The following is a 23,557-nucleotide window of genomic DNA, read 5'->3' as shown; positions in this document are numbered from 1 at the left end:
CTGAGTATTGTAGAATCAAATTAAAAGGTAATCTAAAAGGTAATTTAGACATATTTAACAAAATAAATAAAAATACATTAGAGCATACATAATGTAAGTCAATATGTAACTCCCAGGTATCCTTACATATTGTTTAGTGGCTCCATTTCATTTTGAGTTTGACACCATTGGAATTCCTTTCCAACTTCAATATTTTGTGATTATGTCCTATATAGTTTAAGAATGCTGGACCTCTATTTGAAATTTTTATCCTGAATTCATTAGCCAAGTTTACCTGGGAACAAATCATTTCTCTAAGCCTCAGTGTCTTCAACTGAAAAATGGATTCAATATTATTGACATTACTTATCACATAGGACAATGGGAAAAGCAGTTGACAAATTGTAAAGCATTTCGATAATATTGGTTTTTATTTCATTAAAAGAATGAATCAATGGGGTGAAATACCTATTCTTACCTAGAAAAATAATATAAAATGCTAAGAAATGACAATAAAACTTCTGCTTAGATGCAGATTATACTTCAAGGCATACAAAATGTTTTTGCCCTCAAGCAATGACATGAGATATCTACCACAGGTATTATGTACATTTCACAGATGAAGAAACTGAAACCAAAAGCATGAAAAGATTTGCCCCAACAATCATGGAACACAGACATATGAACACAGCTCTTTTGACTTAGTGCTCTATTTTAAGAGTATGACATAGGTGAGGGATGAATCTAGACCTAAAGGAAGGTGATGTAGGTAACTACATTGCACATAGATACACGCTCAACTTGGAGTCAAGAAGACCTGAGTTCAATTAGGATAATTAGACACTAGCTGTGTGGTACAAGGAAAGTCACTAAATTTCTGTTTGCCTCTGTTTCATCAACTATAAAATGGGGGTAATAATAGCTGCTGTCTCACAGAGTTGTGAGGATCAAATGGAAATCTATTTGTAAAACCCTTATCACAGTGTTTGGCAAATAGTAGGTGCTATATTATAATGCTAGCTATTATTATTCTCCATTTTACAACCAGCTTCATTCCTTCCAGAAGAAGAAATACCAGGAGCTACTAATAGGCATGTGGATAGGTCTTTAGTAGAGGGAAAATAATGAGAGTGATAATAAAGAAAAGGAAGAGAAAAACAAGGAAAAATAAGTAGAAGAGGAAGGAGAGAATGAGAGAGATAATGTGAAGGAGGAGGAGAGAGAAAAGGAGAAAAAAAGAGGAAGAGGAGCAGGAAGAGGGAGAGGAGGAAGAAGAGGAGAAAAAATTGAATATATACAAATACAGATGCAAATTCAATATAAACTCCTATGATTTTAGCACACTAGGCACCTCTACCCAGCACATATCCTGGTCAGATGATAGAAAAATACATTGGCCACATAATCACCTTTTTAAAAAGCAGTCCTCCATGCCAATTCTTTTTTGTGTGGCAGGCACTGAGGGTGGTGCTGGAAAGAGGGGAGGGCAACGTGCACATGGGATGAGCAGCGGCATGATGTAGCAAAGAGTGGTAGATTTTGCTCAGGGACCAGGATTCATGGGTCAGTTCTGTCATTTGTTAGTCCTGTGACTCTGGTCAATTCACTCCTGGTCTCTGAGCTACAGTTTTCTCCCTTGTAAAATAAAGATTCTATCTACCTGCACGGGTTTGGAGAGAAAAGTACTCATGGTGAGCTTCCCAACCCAAGAGAACTAAGAGCTCTCAGAGGTGGAACAAAGATGGTGGAGAAAAGGCAGGAAGTTGCCTCAACTTTCCCCAGTTTCCCTGGATATAACTTTAAGTCAAGCAACAAAATGAATTCTGGAGCAGTAGAATCCACCAAAGGAAAGGTTCAAACAACTTTCCAGGCCAAAATTACTTAGACCACAAGACAGGCTTGTCTCACTTGGGTAAAATGGGAGCACAGCCTAGAGCAGGCGGTGTTAGGGCAAGCCAGTGGAGGCCCTAGCCTTAGCACACATCAGTAACCCAGCTCAGCAGGCTAGTGGCAAAGCAGACAAGCTGTGAGGCCTGTAGCCATGATGCAAGAGGTGAGCTGCCAGCCCCTAAAGTCTGCTACAACAGGTACTAATAGGAGAGGCAATTCCAGAACAACTGCTGACAGCCCTGGAGCCCCAGCACAAAAGGCAAGCCTCTGAAGCATCCCAGGGAACAGGACCTTCCTCCAACATCAGAAGCTTGGGACAGTGCCCCTTGTATCCCAGGAGTAGAGCTCAACTGTAAATAGTCACAACATATGTTGGAAATGAGCAAAAACAACCAAAAAAGTCTGATGATAGGAAACTACAACGATGACAGAGAAAATCAAAACACAAACTCAAAACAGGACAATAATGCCAAAATTCTGATATGTGAAGAAGCAATTCAATTATTGAGGAGTCACAGTCCATATTACAAAGGATTTAGTAGCTTCTACATTAAAAGATCAGAGTGTTTAGAAGTTGACATTCTGGAAGGCAAAGAAGCTTGTATTACAACACAATGAACTACTTAGCAAAACTGAGCGTAATCTTTCAAAAGGAAATATGGACATTCAGTGAAAAAGGGGACTTTCAAACATTCCTTGATGAAAAGACCAGAACAAGACAGAAAAAAAAATGATTTTCATATACAAGATTCAAGAAAAGCATAAAAAGGTAAACAAGAAAGAAGAAAAAGTTATTCAATACAGTTAAATAATTTATATCCCTGCAAGAGAAGATGATACCTGTAATTCTTAAGAACTGTATGTCTATTGGAGAAGTTAGAAGGAGTATATATAGACAGAAAGTGTGGGCATAAGCTAACTTTGATGATATATATGTATATAATGTTTATGTTTTATATATATACATATATATATACATACACATATATAAGTATACACACACGTATATATACATATATACATATACACGTGTTATGTGTGTGTGTATACAAATATGATTGGACTAGAAGCAGATAGAAGAGAAAGGCAGAATGGAGCTAATTATGTCACATTAAAAAGTACAAAAGACTGATTACAGTGGAGAGAAAGAAGGGAGGTGGTGAGCATTGTTTGAAAACTACACTCAGCTGGTTTGGGTTAAAGAGGGAGTAACATACACACTCAGTTGAATAAAGAAATCTATCTTACCCTATAGGGAAGTAGGAGCGGAGGGAAACAAAAAAGGGGTACTGATAGAAGGAGGTCAGATTGAGGAAGGTGTTGGGCAGAAGCAAAACACTGTTGAGGAGGTAAAGTATGAAAGGAGGATACAGAGAAAAGTATAAAGAGGAAAAATAAGATTGAAGGAAAGACACAGCTAGCAATCAAAAGTGTTGCTGTGAATAGGCTGAACTCTCCCATAAAGCAGAAGAAGTTAGCAAAATGGATTAAAAACCAGAATCTGACAATATGTGATTTAAAAGAAACACATCTAAAGCATAGGCGCACACACAACCGTAAAAGGCTGAAGCAGAAAATTTTATGCTTTGGCTGAAGTAAAAAAAAAAAAGGAGTAGCATTCATAATCTCAGACAAAGCAAAAGCAAGAATAGAATTAAAAGAGACAAGGAAGGAAGCTACATCTTGCTCAAAGGTACCATAGAAAATGAAGTATTATCAATACTAAAAATGTACCAAATGGTATAGCATCCAATTTTTTAAAAGAAGTTAAATGAGTTAAAGGATGAAATAGACTGTAAAGCTATAGTAGTGGAGAACCTCAACCTTCTCCTCTTAGAACTAGAAATATCTAACCAAGAAAGAAGTTAATGCATTGAACAGATTTTTACAAAAGTTAGACATGATAAATCTCTGGAGAAAACTGAATGCAGATAGAAAACACTATCCTTTTTTTCTCAGTAATGCATGGCTTCTACACAAACATTGACCATGTAGTAGGGCATAAAAAACAAACAAAAAAAACCTCAAAATCAAATTCAGAAAGGTAGAAATATTAAATGCATCCTTTTCAGAATGTGATTCAATAAAAATTATATTTATTAAAGGGTTATGGAAGGATAGATTAAAATTAATTGGAAACTAATTAATCTAATCTTAAAGAATAAGTGTGTCAAAGAACAAATCTTAGAAGCAATAATTAATTTCAACAAAGAAAATGACAATAATGAGATAACATACCAAAATTTGTGGGAAGTAACCAAAGCAATATTTAGGGGAAATTTTACATCTCTAATTGCTTACATCAATAAAGTAGAGGACGAGAATGCAAATGAATTAGATATGCAACTAAAAAAGCCAAAGAATGAATTTTAAATTCTCAAACAACACCAAATGGAAAATGCTGAAAATCAAAGGAGAAATGAATAAAATTGAAAATTTAAAAAAAAAACTGACTAATAAATAAAAGTAAGATCTGGTCTTATGAAAAAGGAAGCAGACAAAACAGTTAATTTGATTTAAAAAAAGGAAGAAGAAAACCAAATTACTGGTATCAAAAGTTAAAAGGGTGAATTTACCACCAAAGATAAGGAAATTAAAGCAATAATTACGAACTACTTTGCCCAATTTTATGCCAATAAATCTGAAAATCTAAGAGAAATGTATAAATATTTACAAAAATGTAAAATGCTTAGATTAAAAGAAATAAAACTCTTAAATAATCTCATTTTAGAAAAGGAAATTGAAAAATCAATGAACTCTCTAAAAAAAATCCCCAGGTCCAGATGAATTTAGAAGTGAATTCTACCAAAGAACAACTAACTCAAATTTCATATAAACCATTTGGGAAAATAGAAAATACAGAAAAAGAAAAAGTCCTAACAAAGTCTTTTTGTGACACAAATAGGGTCCTAATAACTAAATAAGGAAGATCCAAAACAGATAAAGATAACTATAGGTCAATTTCCCTAATGAATATTGGTGCAAAAAAATTAGATGAAACACTAGGAAGGCGATTACAGCAAAATATCACAAAGTTCATGCAGTAGGACCAGGTGGGATCTATACCAGGAAGGTAGAACTGGTTTAATGTTAGGAAAATGCTCAGCATAACTGATCATATCAATAACAAAACCAAGGGAAATCATATAATTACCTCAGTAGATGGGAAAATCTTTTGACAAAGTCCAACATCCATTCACATTAAAATCACCAAAAAGTATAAGAATAAATGGAGCTTTCCTTAAAATGATAAATAATACTTATCCAAAATAATCAACAAGAGTTATCTATAATAAGGATAAGGTAAAAGCCTTCCCAGTATGATCAGGTGTGAAACAAGGATTCCCATTATCACTACTTTTATTCAATATTGTGCTAGAAATGTTAGCTTTTAGCAATAAAAGAAGAAAAGGAAATTGAAGGAATTAAAATAGGCGATGAAGAAATAACACTTTCACACAAGTGATATAATGCTATACTTAAAGAATTCTAGAGAATCAACTAAAAAACACTTGAAATAATAAACAACTTTAAAATAATAATAAATCACATATAAACCCACATAGATCATGAACATGTATATACATATATGTTATTTAATAGTTAATAGTTAACAGAAATAAATATGCATATAGATATAGATATAGATATGTAATATATTATACATACACACACATTACCAACAAAGACAAACAGTAAGAGACAGAAAATAAATCTCATTTAAAATAAATGTAGAAAATTTAAAAAAAAATACTCAAGAAACTACTTCCAAACAAACCCAGGAATTCTATGAACATATATTACAAAATGCTTTTCATTTAAATAAAATTAGATCTAAACATTTGGGAAAATATAAATTACTGAATAAGCCAAGACAACAAAATAAAAAAATAAACAATTATGCCTAAATTAATTTACTTATTCGGTCCCATACCAATCAAATTGCCAAAAATATCATTTTATAGAGCTAGAAAAAATAAGTACTAAATTCATCGGGAAAAACAAAAAGTCAATAATATTAAGAGAATTGATGAAAAAAATACAAAAGAAGGTGGACTATTTATATCAGATATCAAAATATATTATAAAGTATCAATCATCAGAACTATCTGGTAGTGGCTAAGAAACAGAGTCATGAATCAGTGGAATTTACTAGGTACACAAGACACAGTAGTAAATGTGTACCTTAGTGTTTGATAAACCCAAAGACACCAAGTTCTGCGATAAGAACTCACTATTTGACAAGAACTGCCAGGAAAACTGGAAAACAGAAACTAGGTATAGACTAGCATCTTGTATCATATACCAAGATATGGTCAAAATGGGTACATGATTTAGACAAAAAGAGTGATACCATAAGCAAATTAGAAGAGGAAGCAATAGTTTACCTTTCAGATCTATAGAGAATGGAAGAATTTGTGATCAAACAAGAAATAGAGAGCATTATAAGATATAAAATGTTTGATTTTGATTCTATTGTACTAAAAAGGTTTTGCATAAACAAAACCAATGCAACCAATATTAGAAAGAAAGCAGAAAGCTTGGAAACAATTTTTACAGCCAGTGTTTCCAATAAAGGTCACATTGCTCAAATATCTGGAGAACTGAGAAAAATTTATAAGAATATAAGTCATTCTCCAATTTATGAATGGTCAAAGGATATGAACAAGCAGTTTCCAGATGAAGAAATCAAAGCTATTTATAGTCCTATGAAAAAATGCTATAAATCACTATTGATTAAAAAAATGCACATTAAAACAATTTTGAGATACTACATCACACCTATCAGATTGACTAATATGAAACAAAAAGGTAACGATGAATGCTGGGGAGGATTGGGTAAAATTGGGACATTAATGCACTGTTGGTAAACTTGTGAACTGATACAGCCATTCAGAAGATCAATTTGGAATTATATCTAAAGGCTGTTGTGCATATTCTTTGATCCAGCAGTACCACGAGTAAGTTTATATCCCAAAGAGATCATAAAAAGAGAAACAGATGGACATGCACAAACATATTTACAGTAGCACTTTTTGTGCTAGCAAAGGATTGGAAATTGAGAGGATGTCCCTCAGTTATGAAATGGCTAAATAAGTTATGGTATATGAATGTAATGGAATTCTATTGTGCAAGTGACAAGTTGGTGGATTTCAGAAAAGCCTGGAAAGACTTACATGCACTGATGGAAAGTGAAGTAAGCAGAATCAGGAGAACATTGTACACAGTATCAGTAATGTTGTGTGAAGATTGACTATGATTGACTTAGCTCTTCATAGCAATACAATGATCCAAGATAAGTCCAAAAGACTCATGGTGGAAAATGGTTGACATTCAGAGGAAGAACTGATGAAATCTGAATGCAGATCAAAGCACATTATTTTTACTTTCTTTTTTTTTATTTCATGGTTGTGTTCCTTTTTGTTCTGTTTCTTCTTTCACAACATGACTAATATGGAAACATGTTTTATGTGAATACACATATATAACCTATATCAAGTTGCTTACCATCTTAGTGAGGGGACAGGGGCAGAAGGAAAGGAGAAAATTTGGAACTCAATTTTATGTTAAAAAAAGAATTAAAATTTGCCTTTAAATGTAATTGGAAAACATAATATTTTTAAGGGAAAAAAAAGAAATAGGAACTCTCATTCTTAGGAACAGTTACTATATTCTTGGGTGTTAAATGGAAACCCAGGATCTGCCACCTTGACCTTCCCAAAGCTCCATCGAGGGTGCAGCTCTTCATGCTTGGAGACAGCTGTAATTATTTTTTGGATTAACCAACTGATCCTTGACTTTTTCATTTAAGGATAACATCCATTCTAGTTTTAATGAAGAAAATTTAGTCTTCTGCACCCTGGACCTCTTCTTGGCTTGAACAGAGACAACTTCTACCATGCTGAGGTGGGCACTGCTGTATATGGCCCTTTATCCAGAGATCCAAGGTACAGTGATGGCTCCAGGCTATGCGCCCCTATAGAATTCTGCTTAGAACTTTCCATTTATAGAGACATTAAAAGTTTGTCAAGCACTTTACATACATCATCTTCTTTCAATTGTCATTGGAATAGAGCATAACCATATGGATCCCGTTTTTACATCAAAATTTTTTTCAGCACCCCGTATGATAACAGTTCCTGTCTAGGACATTACAGTATATAAGTTGGAGTCAGGAAGATATGAATTCAAATCCTATCTCAGGCATTTACTAACCATGTGACCCTGAGGAAATCATATAACTTCTCTCAGCCTTTTAGTCTTCATCTGTAAAATGGGGATAATAATATTCTTTACCTCATAGGGTTGTAATGAGGATCAAACAAGTTGACAAATATTAAGTGCTTTATAAGCCATGAAGTGTTATATAAATATGAGGAATTATTTTAACATTATTAATTATTATTTTAATATACTATATTTTATTGAAAAGGTATGATAATAAAAATTAATATTTTAAAATATATTTGTATCCTATTAAATATGATAAATCCATATAGATTTCAAAATGTAAAATGCTTAAGTGAAGGATACGTTATTAATTCAATCTACAGAAGATCTTAAGGTCTTCAGATTTAGAATTGGAAGGTATCTTAGCGGTGATAAAGTGCAATCCACTCATTTTACAGATGTAGAAACTGAGGCTGAGAGAAATTAAGCAATTTCCTTAGGGTCTCAGAGGCAGAAAGTTTCTGAGGTGGGATTTAGATGCAGGTCATCCTGACTCCAAACCCAGGTCTTCATCTCCAGGGACCCCTATTTGCATCTCCCTGAAGAGATCAATGTTCTGAAAGCCAAGACATAATCAAAAGTTCTATTTCCTCATCTAGTATACTGTGACATATCTCATATCATCCTTAAGCTAAAGATCAGAATAAGGATCCACAGACTGAATATGGATTTACAGATCTCTAGCAATAATTTCTTGGAGAAATTCACAGCTTTAATTTGGAAACCCCTAGACTAGACACATTTTTGTTCTCTGTAATACCCAGAATAGAATATTCCTTTTACTTATCTGAGGCAATACCCAAAAGTAGCATTCTTAGCAGCCATTTAGCATCATGGAAATTAAACCAAGTTGTTATTATGTGCTTACTATGTTCCAGGCATTGCAGATGCAAGTACAAAAAATGAAGCAATGCTTCCCTCCTTGTAAGGATCTAGGGGTGAAAGAAAATTAGGAGTCAGAAGTTTATTTTCTAGTCCAGGCATCTAAGTAATAATGAGACTTTGAGCAAGCATATCAGTAAATGAAGATTTATTAAGTACCTACTGTGTGCCACAAACAGTGCTAAGTATTGTTGCTGTTATTTGTCATTAATTCTAGAAGAAAGATATGTCATCAAGAAGGTGAGGGCTGTGAAAAGTGACCAGCCTCACTTTCTCCTTCCAAACCACCTATGTGCAGTGGCAAGATATAGATCAGGACAACTGGTGATACCAACCCCCCACCCTACCTGCAAAGCATCAGAAATATAAAGAAAGGCCAAACAAAAACAACAACAACCTAGGCCCTGTTCTTATAGTCTAATGGAAGAAATAACATGGAAACAGCTATGGACAAAAAAGACACAGACAGAATAGGTAGAAGAAAATCAACAGAAGATACTTCTGTGGTTCTCAGCTTTCATTAAAAATATCATAGACTTAAGGGAGACATGATGGCAGCCTTCAAGTATTTGAAGGGCTCTTGTGTAAAAGAGGGATTAAATTTATTTTACCCTTGTGGGTAGAAGTCATTGCAATGTGTTGAAGTTGTAGAACACCTAGTTGGGGCTTGAGGTAAGAAAGACCTCCACGAATGCCTCCCTGTGATGTCAAAGTGACCCTGGATCTCAAAGTCTATGTCAGTGGAATAGATGTCTCTAGCAGGTTCTACCATGATGGAAAGGCAAGCTCCCTAAGGGCACTCTCTTTTGCCTCTTTTTTGTATCTTCAGGGCTTAGCACAGTGCCTACCACACAACAGGCTCTTAATAAGTATTTATTGAAGGGAATTAGAAGGCATAGAGCAAATTCCCAATACCTGTGATATATATCCTGAAGCGCAGCTTAGCTAAGTACCAAGCAGCTCATTCCAGGAGGCTGAACACTGGGAGCTGAATTCCAAGGCCATAGCATCTCTTGACACAAAGAACGATACAAAATGACCCTCAGCCCTCTGCAGTCAGCTTCTGCTTCTACAATGACCATGGCAGAATGATGAGAAATGGGATAAGTATCACATTGTGTTAAGAATCACATTGTCAATAAGCATTACCTTAGCTACAAACTACTCTAATATAAATTTGTCATACATATTATTAATATATTATATATATATATTTATTATATTACATATTATTTATAGAGTATATGTTCAAGTAAATTATACCTAAAAGATTAATTATAAGCTACTCTAAATGGGTAATCTGGCCATGGCCCATGAATATGCCACTTTCTGAATTCATGAATTCTGAAATTCCCTTATCTGAGCTCATTGTATTGATATTCTACCTCTCCCTCTGCCTTCCTTGACTGCCAGTCTCTTGACTCCTTAGTCAGTTCCCTCCCAGGGCATCACCCTTGTCCTAGCCACATTCTCCTCCTTTTCCCATTTTGATTCATTAGTGAATCAGTTCAATCTACACTTGCCCCATTAAGGTATCATTTGTCCTATCCTGTCAAGCCTCAGGCTTGGATTGCTTTCAGCATCACTGGCCTTCACTCTCACTCATGTGCTGTGAAATGAAAGTAAAGAATTGCAAAAACAGATTGTGTCCACTATGGAACTATCTTACATAATCTCATAATTATTGCTGCATGGCAATCCAGTTACATTACCCTAAATAATTAATTTTCCCATTAGCTGCAGCAGCTTTCCAAACCTTCTCATCCCTTCTCATGGGGGCATGACTCCCTCTCCCCCAACATTTTTTGAGAAACTGACCTCATATTTTACTATAAATTGTTATATACATACATATGATGTTTTGTTTTTCTCCAATTACATGTTAATTTTTTTTAACATTTTTAAAGGTTTGAGCTTCAAATTCTATCCTTCTCTCCCTCCCTCCTTCCCCTTCTTCCTTCCTGAGATGGTAATGAAGTAGAGGCAAGTTATGCATGTGCACTCATATAAAACATTTCCATATTAGTCATTTTGTACAAGTCTTGAATAAAATAATAAAATAAATATAGAGTGGAAAATATCATGCTTCAGTCTGTATTCAGACAATATCAGATCTTTCCCTGGAGGCAGATAGTATGCTTCATCATAAGTTCTTAGGGATTTTCTTGGATCATTATATTGCTGAAAACAGCTACATCACTTATGGCTATTCATTGTATATTATTGCTCTTACTGTCTACAACATTCTTCTGGTTCTGCTCACTTCACTTTGTATCAGTTCAGTATACTACACGTCTTGAGGCCATTCACTGTGAGCTTCCTCTTCTCCCCTCCTCCTCATCTCACATCACTCAGATGCCTTCTGCCACTCCTGTCTCCTTCGCCCCTATCTCACAGGAAGAGGAAACTCTTCCCCTTGCCAAGGTCAGCTCTTTAGATGCAAAAGTGATCCCATGCCATTCCATTTTCTTTAGCAGATTGTCATCTCTATCTTTCACATTTTTTCCTTGATCTCTAATCATACCCTGTCAACTGGCTGCTTCCTTATGGCATATTTCTTTTGGCTTGGCAATTGGAGTTAAGTGACTTTCCCAGAGTCACACATGTAGAAAGTGTTATGTGTCTGAGTCTGGATTTGAACTCACGTCCTCCTGACTGCAGGACCAGTGCTCTATCCTCTGCCGCACCAGCTGCCCCTTTCCTTATGGCTTATAAACATGTCCTGTCTCTGCTATCCAGAAAAAAATCACTTGATCCATCCTCACTAACTATTATGCCACATTGGTTCTCCCTTTTGGGGCTAAACTCCTTGAGAAGGCCATGTATAAGAAATGTGTCCACTTCCTTTCATCTCACCCTTCTTAATTCTGTAGTAAATTTCATCATTCAAGTGAAACCACTCTTTTCAAAGTACCTAATGACCCCTGAATAGTCAAATAGAATGATCTTTTCTCCGTTTTATCCACTTTGACCTCTCTTTCATATTGCCAATCACCTTTTTCTCCTTGATACTCTCTTCTCTCTAGACTTTCATGACACTCTTTCCAAGTTCTCCTCCTACCTATCTGACCACTCCTCAGTCTCCTTTGCAGGATCTCAGTCCAGGTCACACCTGCATCTAGGTCAAACATATAGTTATTCCACAGGATTCTGTCCTGGGCCTTCTTCTCTTTTCCTTTTATACTATTTCACTTGTTGATTTCATTGACTCCCATGGATTCAATTATCATCTCTATGTTAATAATTTTCAAGTCTATTTATCCAGTCATAAGCTCTCAGCTGACCTCCAGTCTCTCATCTCCAACTACCTATTGAAAACTTCAAAATGCATGTCCTAGAGACATGTTAAACTTGGTATGCACAAAGCAGAACTCACTCTTTCCCCCCTAAACTCTCTTCCCCTCCTACCTTTCTTATTACCATAGAGTGCAACATGACCTGCCAGTTTCTGAGTCTTGAAACCTAGGAGTCATCTTCAGCTCCTCATAAGCTCACACACACCCAGTTAATTGGTAGCCAAGGCCTGCTAATTTCCCCTTTCAAACATCCTTTTAATATATGCTTTCCTCTACTCCATTCCTATCCTAGCCCAGACCCCCATACTCTCACACTTGGACAACTGCAGCAGCCTGCGATGGGTCTGCCTGCCTCAAGTCTCTCCCTACAATCCATCCTCATTCAATCACTGTTGACTGATTTCTCTCACTCAATAAACTCCGATGCCACCTTATCACCTGCAGGATCAAATACAACATGCTCCTTTTGGCATTCAAAGTCCTTTATAAGCTGCCTCCCTCCTACATTCCCAGTCTTGTTATATCTCACTTCCTGAAACCTATTCTTTCATTCTATGCTACTGATTTCTTGGCTCTCCTCCCAACAAGACATTTTCTCTGCCTACCCTTTATTCTTGGAATGTTTTCCTCCTTACCTTTGCCTCCTGGCTTTCCTGGTGTCCAAGTCCCAGATGAAAACTCACCTTCAGCTAAAAGGATTTCCCAACCCACCTTAATCTTTGTGCCTTCCCTCTGTGATTATTTCAGCCTTATTCTTCATGTGCCTTGTTTGCATATTTAGTACAGTTCCTGACACACAGTAGGTGCTTAACGAATGCTTCTTGACTGACTTGAAATACTTTGTTTCTGTCTACTTGATTCATTACATATGTTTTGTCAGGGATAAGCTTACATAGGAAGCCAAATAATCTTTTTTCTAAAATGACCATCCTGTTCTTCAAAACTGCCTTCTACATCTGGTTGGCTTGGAAGTCAGAGATCATTGGACACTAAATATAAATCTATATAAATAAATATAATATGCATAAATAAATTTAAAAAGACAGTCTAGTCTGACCTGATCATTTTAGAGATAGGGAAAATGAGGCCCAAGGGGGTTCAATGACTTGTCCATGCACACTCAAATAGTGAGGGGTAAAGCTGAAATTTGAATCTAGGTCTTCTGTCTCTAACTCCAGCATGCTTTGCATGGTACCACATTCCTGAATGTCTTCCTATTAACATAAACATCCTTATTTGCCATTAATCAATCAAGTCTCCACATTTCTAGGCCATGGGAATTAGCATCTTTGGTAAAGTGTCAAGCCAAACTTTCATCCAACCAGAGGTGTGACTGTGGTTCTCCCACATGGTCAGAGAAAACTGGACAGGAAGGAAAAGAAAGCCCTGAGTTCAAATCTCTTAGATGTGTGTCTCTGAGCAAGTCACCTAAATTCTGTTTCCATCATTTGAATCTATAAAATTGGGATAATAATCTCACTATCCTGGCATTGTTGTGAGTATCAAATGAGATAATGTTTATAAAATGTTTTGCAAACTTTAAAGCACTCTATATATGTGAGCTGTTATTTGGGTCTCAAAAACTCTATGTTTTCTTTCCAGGTAAAATACAAGCTGAGATTGACTGGGTGGTTGGCCAATCGAGGCAGCTCACCATGGCTGATAAGGAGAATATGCCCTACACTAATGCAGCCATTCATGAAGTTCAGAGAATGGGTAATATTGTTCCTTTCAATGTGCCCAGGGTGGCCACAGTTGATACCACAGTGGCAGGATACTATGTGCCAAAGGTAAATGGCTTTTCTCACTTTAACCTGAAGGGACTTCGTGGCTTCTATCTTCCCTGGGGGAAAGGGTAGAAGAAAGTGGGGGAAAAAAGCATAGACTGTAGAACAAATGTTCTTGGTCAAGGGTCCATGACCTTGGGCTTTAAAATATATGTACTTTGGGGGCAGCTAGGTGGCACAGTAGATAGCTCACTGGTGTGGAATGAGGAGAATCGGAGCTCAAATGAAGCCTCAAACACATGATGCTTTCTAGCTATGTGACCCTGGGCAAGTCACTTAAACCCAGTTGCCTCATCAAAAAAAAAAAAAAGTGAAGAAACATCGTAGTAGAATCTTAAAGTAAGTTATTCTTACAGTTGGAAGATGAAAAAAAAAAACAACATGGTATTTGGAGGCAGAGGGACTGGGTTTCAAAACTAGTTTTAATCCTGTGTTTAAATAGCTTATGTCCACTTAGTTTCCCTATGTGTGACATCCCTAAGAGTGACAGATCTCTGGGCCTCACCTTAGTCATTTGAAATGTAAGAGGGTTTGCCAAGATAAACATTAAATGTCCTTCTAACTATTCTGGACTCTATAGTCATATGAGCATAATGGGTGTAGTGTGGACCATCCCCAATTTCTTCAGTCCTAAAGAAATCACATTTGCTCAGACAGCAATGGTTTCTTAGTTACAGTGGGTAAAGAGACTCAGAGAGACACCAAGCACAGAATTCTGAAGGAGTTATTTGCATTCCCCATCCCCTGGACTGCACTTCTGGGACCTGGCCAGGACAGCTCAATCAACACCCTTTCCTGGGGCTCAGGCTCTAATCCAGGCTCCACCTTTCAAAGAAGTCATTTTAGGCCCTGGAGCCTAAATGGAAATCAGGATTAACAATCATTTTAACAACTTTCAATTTCATACAGTTCCATCACTCCAAAGAATTTCCCTTCCTATCAATAAACCTTTCTTAAGCACCTACTATGTGCCAGGGACTGTACTATGTGCTGCTGAGCTTTAAATTTAGGTTTTCTGACCTAAGTGTCATTTCTTTTTAATCTACTGAGTTGATAACCATGTGTAAGACCCTGTGAGGAATACAGAGCACAAAAATGAGCAGAGAAATAGGTACCATTTATTTTGCACTTTTAGGTTTACACAGCATTTTAGAAATATCTCTCCTGAACCTCACAAAAACTCTGGGAGGGAGATGCTGTTATCACTCCCATTTTACAGATGAGAAAACTGAGACAGGCAGAGGGTAAATGACTTGCCCAAGGTCACACAGCTAGTTTTAGAGTATCAGGTATAGGTGAGGGATTGGTAAAGAAAAGGGAGAGCTCATCATAGGATGAAGTGATCAAGGATAGCTTGACAGAAGAGGAGGTAAGCAAGCTGGACTGTGAAGGATGGATGGATAGGATTTAGAGAGTCCAGAGAGAGGACAGGAAAGGGAACACTTTAGGAAAGTGGATTGAGTTGGGCTTAAATGTTGAGGAAGAAGATGTCATTTAAGTGTGGAGGCAGAGAGAGAAATTGGAATAGTGGGAAAAGTATTGAACTTGGATTGTGGAAGTCCAGTGTTCAGATGTATAACCCTGTGACCTTGGGCAAGTCACTTAATCCTTTGTAGAGGTAAATGATGGGGATGGACTCTACATCTCTCCATGGTCAAACACTATGGTTTCATCCATTCAAGGAAGCAGAGATTACTACCAGCACTTTGTCTGAAGGCCATGTTTGTTCTAAGATCTCCAGGCCTGGAGACAGGGCCATGCCTGCTCACTCATACACACAGGATCCAAGAAGGCCTGGGCACACCTACTTCACTGCCCTCTTCTCTGCTCCCAGCTTTGCCTAACACTCTAAGCTCCTCCTAAGAGGACAGCTCCTTCTAAACTATGTTATCTAAACACAACCAGGTGTATTGTTATAGTTAGACAGGAGGAAGCTGGGAGGTTACAACCCAACTAATTCCAGTGGATTGAGAGCTAGAACTGGAGGCAGGAAGACCTGGGTTCAAATCCAGCCTCAGATGCTTCCTGTGTAACCCTGGACAACTCACTTCACCTCAGTTTCCTCACAAGTAAAAATGAGAAGGCTTCCAGCCCTAAATCTATAATCATTTATTTTCGCATAACTGTATCAAAGAGTCTGAATGGGCTCTCATCTCTGGTTCCATTATTTTTTCATGGTATATAACATTTCTAATCATCATTCCTTACAAGACTTCTGAAGGAATATAAGGTACATTGCTATCTGGGAAGCTTACTCATTTACCACCTAATTAAGAAGTAGGCATTGGGTAGGATGTGGTCCTGATGGGACAAAGGCCAAGTGGAAGACAAATCACCCATTGCTGTTGGGCACCAACCTTGCCCCAAAGTGGCAGTTTAGAATAGGGCAGCTTGGGTCCATCTCCCCCTTCTGACACTACCTGGGAGACCCTTGAGTCAGTCTACCTTTCCACGTCTTAGTTTACTCATCTGTAAAATGAGAGAGAAATACCACATGATCTCTACAATTCCTTCTAATCCTAAATTTATGACTCTCTAAGGAGAGAGTTCTTAACTTCGGGTCCATGAGCTCAATATTTTATTCAGCTTTGTTTAGGTCATGATGGTAGCATTTGCAAGTACTCTGTTTCCTTTGTAATCCTATGTGTTTTATTTGAGTAATTTTAAAAAATTGATTCTGAAAAGGGGTCTAAAGGCTCTGCCAGGCTTCCAAAGGGATCTATGACCCCAAACAGGTTCTACAAAAGGCTTGACTGGTAAAGAGCTGTGTGACATTGGCTGCTTTGCCCCTTCTGGCTCTCGATTTCCTCTTCTGCAAAGGGAGAGGGTTGCCAGGTCTCTACTGCCTCAAAGTTCCTTGGACTCAGTTTTTTTTCCCTCTTGTTTCCAGTGTGCCGTGATGCTGACCAACTTGAGTGCCTTGCACAGAGATCCCAATGAGTGGGCTACCCCAGAAACCTTCAACCCAGAACATTTTCTTCAGAATGGTCAATTTAAGAAGAGAGTCCTTCCTGCCTTTCTCCATAGGTGAGCCACACTCAGTAGGAAGGGGGCCCAAAGCCAAGGGGCACCAACCATAATAACATTAAGAAACTTTGCAGACTCTACTTCCTAAAACCCACAATCATACAGTGGTTTTACAGGCTGTTTTCCAGGATCCCAGAATTCCCCTAGAAGTACCCACCACCCACAAGTGCTGGTACTCTCCCCTTGGGTACCCTTGAGGGACCTCACTTAACCTTCCTGGGCCTCAGTTTCCTCATCTAGCAAATGAAGGGATTGGACTTGATGACCAATGAGGTTCCTTCCAGCTCTGAAGCCATGACCCAAAAATCCCAGGAATTCCAAGCCAGAGGATCTGAGTTTTAATTATGCCTCTCCTTAGTTGTGTGACTTGCAGTGACTCACACCCTCTTTGGGCCTGTTTCTTTCATCTCTAAGAAGTGAGGGGATTGAGGTAGGTGGCCAGGAAGGTCCCCTACACTCTCAAATCTGTAATAATCTGATCCTAAGTAAATACAAAGAATTTCAGTAAGGAGAAAGCCCTTACAACTGGAGGAGGCCTCTGAGCTAAGTCTTGAATGAAGTTGGGGGCTCTAATGGGCAGGAGGAGGAGAAGATGCCCATTGATCTGGGACAGCAGCCTGTGCTGTGCAAAAGGATGGAGGTGGGAACAACAAGGTCCTACCAGGCTGGGCAGCCTCATTTGTCCTTCTTGGAGGTGGCATGCTCACTTGTCAGGCATATCATTTGAGGGTGTCCTTCCTTCAGGGATTATATTGGATGACTCCTGAGGCATCAAATCATGTTTATTTCCTTCACTTACAAACTTACATTCATAAAAATTTATTTTAAAAATTATCAAAATATCAAACTTATTTAAAAATTAATAAACTAAAATGAACAAATTCCATATATTTTAATGAATTTCAAATTTTAAAATAGATCTCATTTTAAATTATTAAAATATATTAAATTTTTATTAAAATTAATAGATATGTAATTTATATAGTGCTTTACAGTTTCCAAAGTGTTATCATCCCTATGGGGCCTACTTCACATCATCTCCCATCTGGACCCCTGAAAAAGGCTCCCACTTCATCTCCTTGTTTCATGTCACTCCCCAAACCAATCCATCCTCCACCAACTGCCACAATTAGATTCCTAAAGTGCAGGTCTGCCCATATTACACCCTAACCTCACCTTGCTCAGTGAGCTCCTAGGCCTCCCTGCTACCTATAGATCAAATATAAACTGCCCTGAGATTGACTGCTCTTCATACCTGGCATCATGCTGCCTTTCCTGTCCACCACCTACTGCTGGCCTGGGTGCTATTGTGTCCACACCACCCGTACCTCTTGACTCCATGCCTTGGCTCTGGCCCCAGGCCTGGAATGCCCTCCCTCCTCACTTCCACCCATCAGGATCTCTGGCTTCTGTCAAGGTCCATGTCCAATGCCACCTTCTCCAGGAGGCCCTTCCTGCTCCCTCTTCTCTGTGTGTATACCTATTTATGAGTTTGGTATCCTCTTTCTCCTTAGAATGTAAGCTCCTTGAGGGCCAGAATCATTTCTGCTTCTTCCTTTTATCTCCAACACTTCACTTAGTGCCTAGCATATAGTAAGTGCTTAATAGTGATCTAGGCAGCTAGGTGGTACAATGGTAGAGTACTGGCCTTGGAATCAGGGAGACATGATTTAGCCTCAGACACTTATTAGCTGGGCAAGTCATTTAACCACTGTTTGCTTCAATTTCCTCTTCTCTGGAATGGGGATAATGATAGTCCCTACCTCCCAGAGTCATTTTGTGGGTTAAATCAGAAGATATTTTTAAAGGGCTTTGCCCACTTTAAAGCACTTCATAAGTGTTAGCTATTATTATTATTATTAAAGGTTTGTTCAATGCATTAATTAGCTCATGCCTCACCTGGATGTGATAATGCTTCTGCTAAAGTACTTTATAAACCTAAAATCACTAGAGATAAGTCATCGCTTGTTATTCTGGAAGATTTTGTATCTATTATTTGAAGAGGGAGGGAAGGACCTGATGATATCATTAAATTTCCCTGAGACTCAGTTTCCAAATCTGTAAATTTAGAGACCTGGACCAGCAGGCTCTCTGAGGTCCCTTTGAGCTCCCTATCTCTGATCCTCTTGGCTCCAAGGCCTGCCCTCTGTGCATTTGGAGATGAGTCTACATTATGTCTTTTCTTCCATATGCCAAGAGGAAGGTGGAAAGAGGGATGCTGCTTGCCTGAAATTTCTCACAGAAATATTAACAGGCTGGAACCTCAAGGGTGTTGAAAAGTCGTAGGATCATTCAGTTAACCCTTCAGTTGTTTCCATGACATCAGACAGCTGGCTTGACGAACTCTTGTCACAGCACTGAGGGGGTTGGCACACAGACTCAGTCTCCTGATGGCCAGACTGCCACCCTCTCCCATCAGAAATGATGTGAGCTTCATGGGACTGGCTCCCTGGAGAAAGGAGTGAGGACAGCTCCTTTGGGAAAGGTGACCAGGTATTCACTTAGCATCCAGACATAATCAAGGCTGGTACAGAGCTAATGGGCTCTGTTCAGTTCTGTCTCCTTCTTCTAAGCCTCCTCCTTCAAGAGAGTGGATAGCTTCCAGTCAAGCTGGACAATGACCCACTGCCCATAATAATCTTTCCTCCTTAGTAGGACCTGCCAGAGACAGGTCAGAACTTTCTCTTCTTCCTCAAGTCTTAGAGAGTGGCTTCAAGCCCTAAGAGGCTGTGACTTGCCAGACATCACACAGCTAGTGAGTGTCAGAGGCATGATCCAAGCTAGGCTTTCTGAATCCAAGATCAGAGGTTTTTTCCATGATGCTGGTGAGAGCAGGTCAATACCGCAAGGCTGAAAAAGGCCTGACATACATCATGCCATTCAGCCTTCACAACATCCCAGTGAGGCACATACTGATATCGTTTGCATGTGATAGATAATAACAATATTAATTGTTATTAATTATAATAATATAACAACAATATTAATTGATAACAATATTAATCATAGTTGTGGTCATAGTAGTAATACTAGTACTACTACTAGTAGTAACCAAAACTGGTATTTATATAGTCCTTTAAGGTTTGTAAAGCCCTCTACATCTTTATATTGAAAGCTAGGAGGTATTATTATCCCCATTTTACACATGAGGAAACTGAGGCCTAGAGCAGTTAAGTGACTTGCCCAGGGTCACACAGCTTCTAAGTGTCAGGAGTAGGATTGACACTGAGCTCTTCCTGACCCCAGTCCTACAGTTTACCCAATGCACCTGCCTGGTTTAAATTCAGAGAATGGCCCTGTTTTTCCTGAAGCTACACAGAAGCAGGATCTTAGATCCAGACCTAGAAGGGCCCTGGGAGGCCACATCATTCAACTCTATCATTTTACAGATGAGGAAACTTGGGCCCAGGTTAAGTGACTTGTCCAAAAGCCACCCTGCTGAGAGGCATTCAAGGTGGGACCTGAACTCAGGTCCTCTGCCTACAGATGCAGTATTTGAACTGTAGGAAGTCTCTGAGGTTGGCAGCAGCATGGCATGGTAGATGTGATGTCTGAAATAGAGCAAGGAAGATGGGCTCAAATGCCATCCCTGACTGTTATTAGCATTGTGGCTGTGGATAAGTCACTGAAAAGCTTTAATGCTCATCCCAATGCAGGGATTCAGACCAGGCCCTGGAGACCCCAACCCCAACCCACTGCCAGGACCAAGCATTAGTGGATTTTCTCCTTTCTCATCTCCTTCCCTTTCAGGAAAGAGGGTGTGCTTGGGAGAACAGCTGGCTAGGACTGAGCTCTTCCTTTTCTTCACTTGCCTGCTCCAGAAATTCACATTCCAGGCTCCTCCAAACACCCAGCTGAGCCTGGACACCCGATACGGCTTAACCACCTCTCCTGCCTCCTACCAAATCTGTGCCCTTCCTCGAGTGATGTAGGCCAAGCTAGGCCTATAGGGTGGTCTTCCACAGGACAGAGGGAAGGACCTGGAACCATCCTCATCCTCCAAGGTCACCCACCCTGCCCTTTGCTGCTTGAGTGGAAAGGGAGAGAAATCAAGGAAAAGAAAAACAAAAAGAGGGCATCTGTGGAATAATTTGAAGCTTCCTGCTTTGAAAAAGGAGAAACATTAACTCCATCCAAAGGAAAGCACAAGGATTCCTTGCTGGACTTGGAGTCTAAGAACCTGCATTCAAATCCCAGCCCTGCAAATTACTAGCTGGGTGACCTTGAGCAAGTCACTTGGTTCCACATCTAAAATGAGGAGGAGGGAGATCTTTAAGGTTCCCTCCAGTTCTAAATCTAAAACCTTGGGATGCTTTGAACAGAGAACCAATGCTTTCTTTCTGCTGCCTCAATCAGTGGGGCCAAATTTTTTTTTTTTGGTTTGGTTAATTACCTGTTTCTCTCCTGCTCTTATAAATCATGCAATGGGTGTGATTTTAGAGGAGGGTTCAGAGAGTTTACATGAGTTACAGGAGGCATTAACAGGTTACAGAGGATGTTCCTTAGAGATCCTTACAGACTGTAAGCTCCTTGTGGGCAGACACTGTTTTCTTTATGTCTCTGGATCTACAGCATCCAGCCCAGCTCCCGGCATGGAGAAAGAACCCAATAAATATTGAGGATTGTTTTGTCTCTAAACCACTCACTTTCATATTCATCATTTCCTTTGACATTCACAGTGTGAAACATTAATCCATCAGCTAATGGGTTGGGTTTCTTATTCCTATTAAAAATCTTGTTATAGATGATAAATCATAATTACTCTACTAATTACACTCACATAACTAGGAATGCCCACACATTGAGTAGTGCTAATCTGTTAAAATTCCTGTAAAGGTTCCCTATTCTTTTCAGAGATCCTTCCCACAAGGTAGCTTTCCAAGCTGATAATGGAAACTCTTGGAATAACCCAGCCAATCAGAAAATGCAAATGCCCCTGTGAATCAATATGATTAAGGTTCCTTATTTACTATTTAGATTCCTCTTTCTAATGTTCCTCCATTAGACCTATAAAAATGCTCTGTGAGTCCACAATGAGGTCCTTGTACCAAATGAGGTGGTCTCAGACCCATTTTATTGGCAAATTGCTTATAAACCAATCATGTTTGGAACTCATTTGCTTCAGTTTCTATTATTTGCAAATTTTAATCTGACAACAGCAACCCTCTAAGGAGAGCTGGAGTAGGCTCAGTTTATTGATGGGGAAATGAAAAGGAATTTACTAAATCAAAGTCCGAAAATGAAAAAAAAAAATTTCTGCCAGTCTTTAGAGGTAGAACCCACAATGGCAGTCCAAAGTGACTTCATATTTCTCTGAATACCTTCTCAGTTAACTTCAGCTCAGTGAACTGAGCTCAATTTGACAGGCACTCATTAAGCACCTACTGTGTGAGAGCTGCTGGAGATTAAGCATCAAAATCAGAAACGGAAAACAGTCCAGGGTGTTGGATGTCTGTATCACTCCCTCGACAGTAGTCTACAAATTGAGGTCTGTGTCTCCCAAGGGCTTTCCCACATGATCATTTGGGACATGGAAAGAAGATATTGAGACTTCCATCCATCTTTATTTTTACTTAAATTTTCAAAACAAATTGAGTTTTCCAATATTTAATATATGAATTGAGTCTGAGAGGTAACCTCCTCCCTTGGTATTTAGAAATGAGCTTAGAGATGCTCAGAGATGAGCTGGAATCACAATACCAAGAGAGTTAAGCTATCACAGGCTCATCTGCTTTCAGTATTATTCATTTCCTCATCAAATCAAGCATTTATGAAGCAGGACTATGTGTATTAGCAGTTACTACTGTGCTAACTGCCATTAAGGATTCCCCCAGAACTTGTCTTTTTGAGTTGCCATATTTTCTAGTAACACTGGACCCAGAGTATGCAGGAGGCCCTGAATGTGTGAAGGATGAAGCCCCCTGAGCTGACATAATTTGTTGTTTGTATCTAAAGGTGGACTCCCTGTGGGTCCTTGGGAATCAAAACGGGTGGCAATCACTCTGCACTAGGCCAAGAAAGTGCTTGTGTAGCTGGGAACTTTGCAAATAAGCATACTAACTTTTTGGTGATGCAATTGGGGTTAAGTGACTTGCCCAGGGTCATACAGCTTTCTACCCACTGTTCCATGAAGACCATTGGAAGGGAAAATATAAGAATTTCCATTCACCCCAGCTCCTGTTCCAAACCACATAGACTGAGGAAGGTTTGAAAAGTAGTTCTAAGCACTTAGAATTGCCTACCAATCAGAGGTGATGGTTTCCATCTTCTTTATGTCCTGAATACCTTTGGCAGTCTGCTGAAGCTTAAGGATCCTTTCTCAGAATGAAATTGTAAATGCATAAAATAGCATATATAGGATTACAAATGAAGTTCCAATTATATTGAAATATATTGGAATTTTATTCAGTCATTCTAATTATTCCTATTTATTCCAATTATTTTAAAATTTTGTTTCAGTTATCC

The 23,557-nt window shown here is 38.5% G+C and overlaps 1 pseudogene; it reads left to right on the top strand.

Annotated features, from left to right (window-relative positions):
• LOC110212936 (cytochrome P450 2J2-like) overlaps nucleotides 1-21,123 on the top strand; it is a 36,294-nt pseudogene extending 15,171 nt beyond the window's left edge.
• The last annotated feature ends 2,434 nt before the right edge of the window (nucleotides 21,124-23,557 follow it).

Source organism: Phascolarctos cinereus, unplaced genomic scaffold (genome assembly GCF_003287225.1).
Source record: "Phascolarctos cinereus isolate Bilbo 61053 unplaced genomic scaffold, phaCin_HiC Scaffold_5;HRSCAF=322, whole genome shotgun sequence".
Lineage (NCBI taxonomy): Eukaryota > Metazoa > Chordata > Mammalia > Diprotodontia > Phascolarctidae > Phascolarctos > Phascolarctos cinereus.
This window is presented reverse-complemented; position numbering and strand designations above follow the sequence as displayed.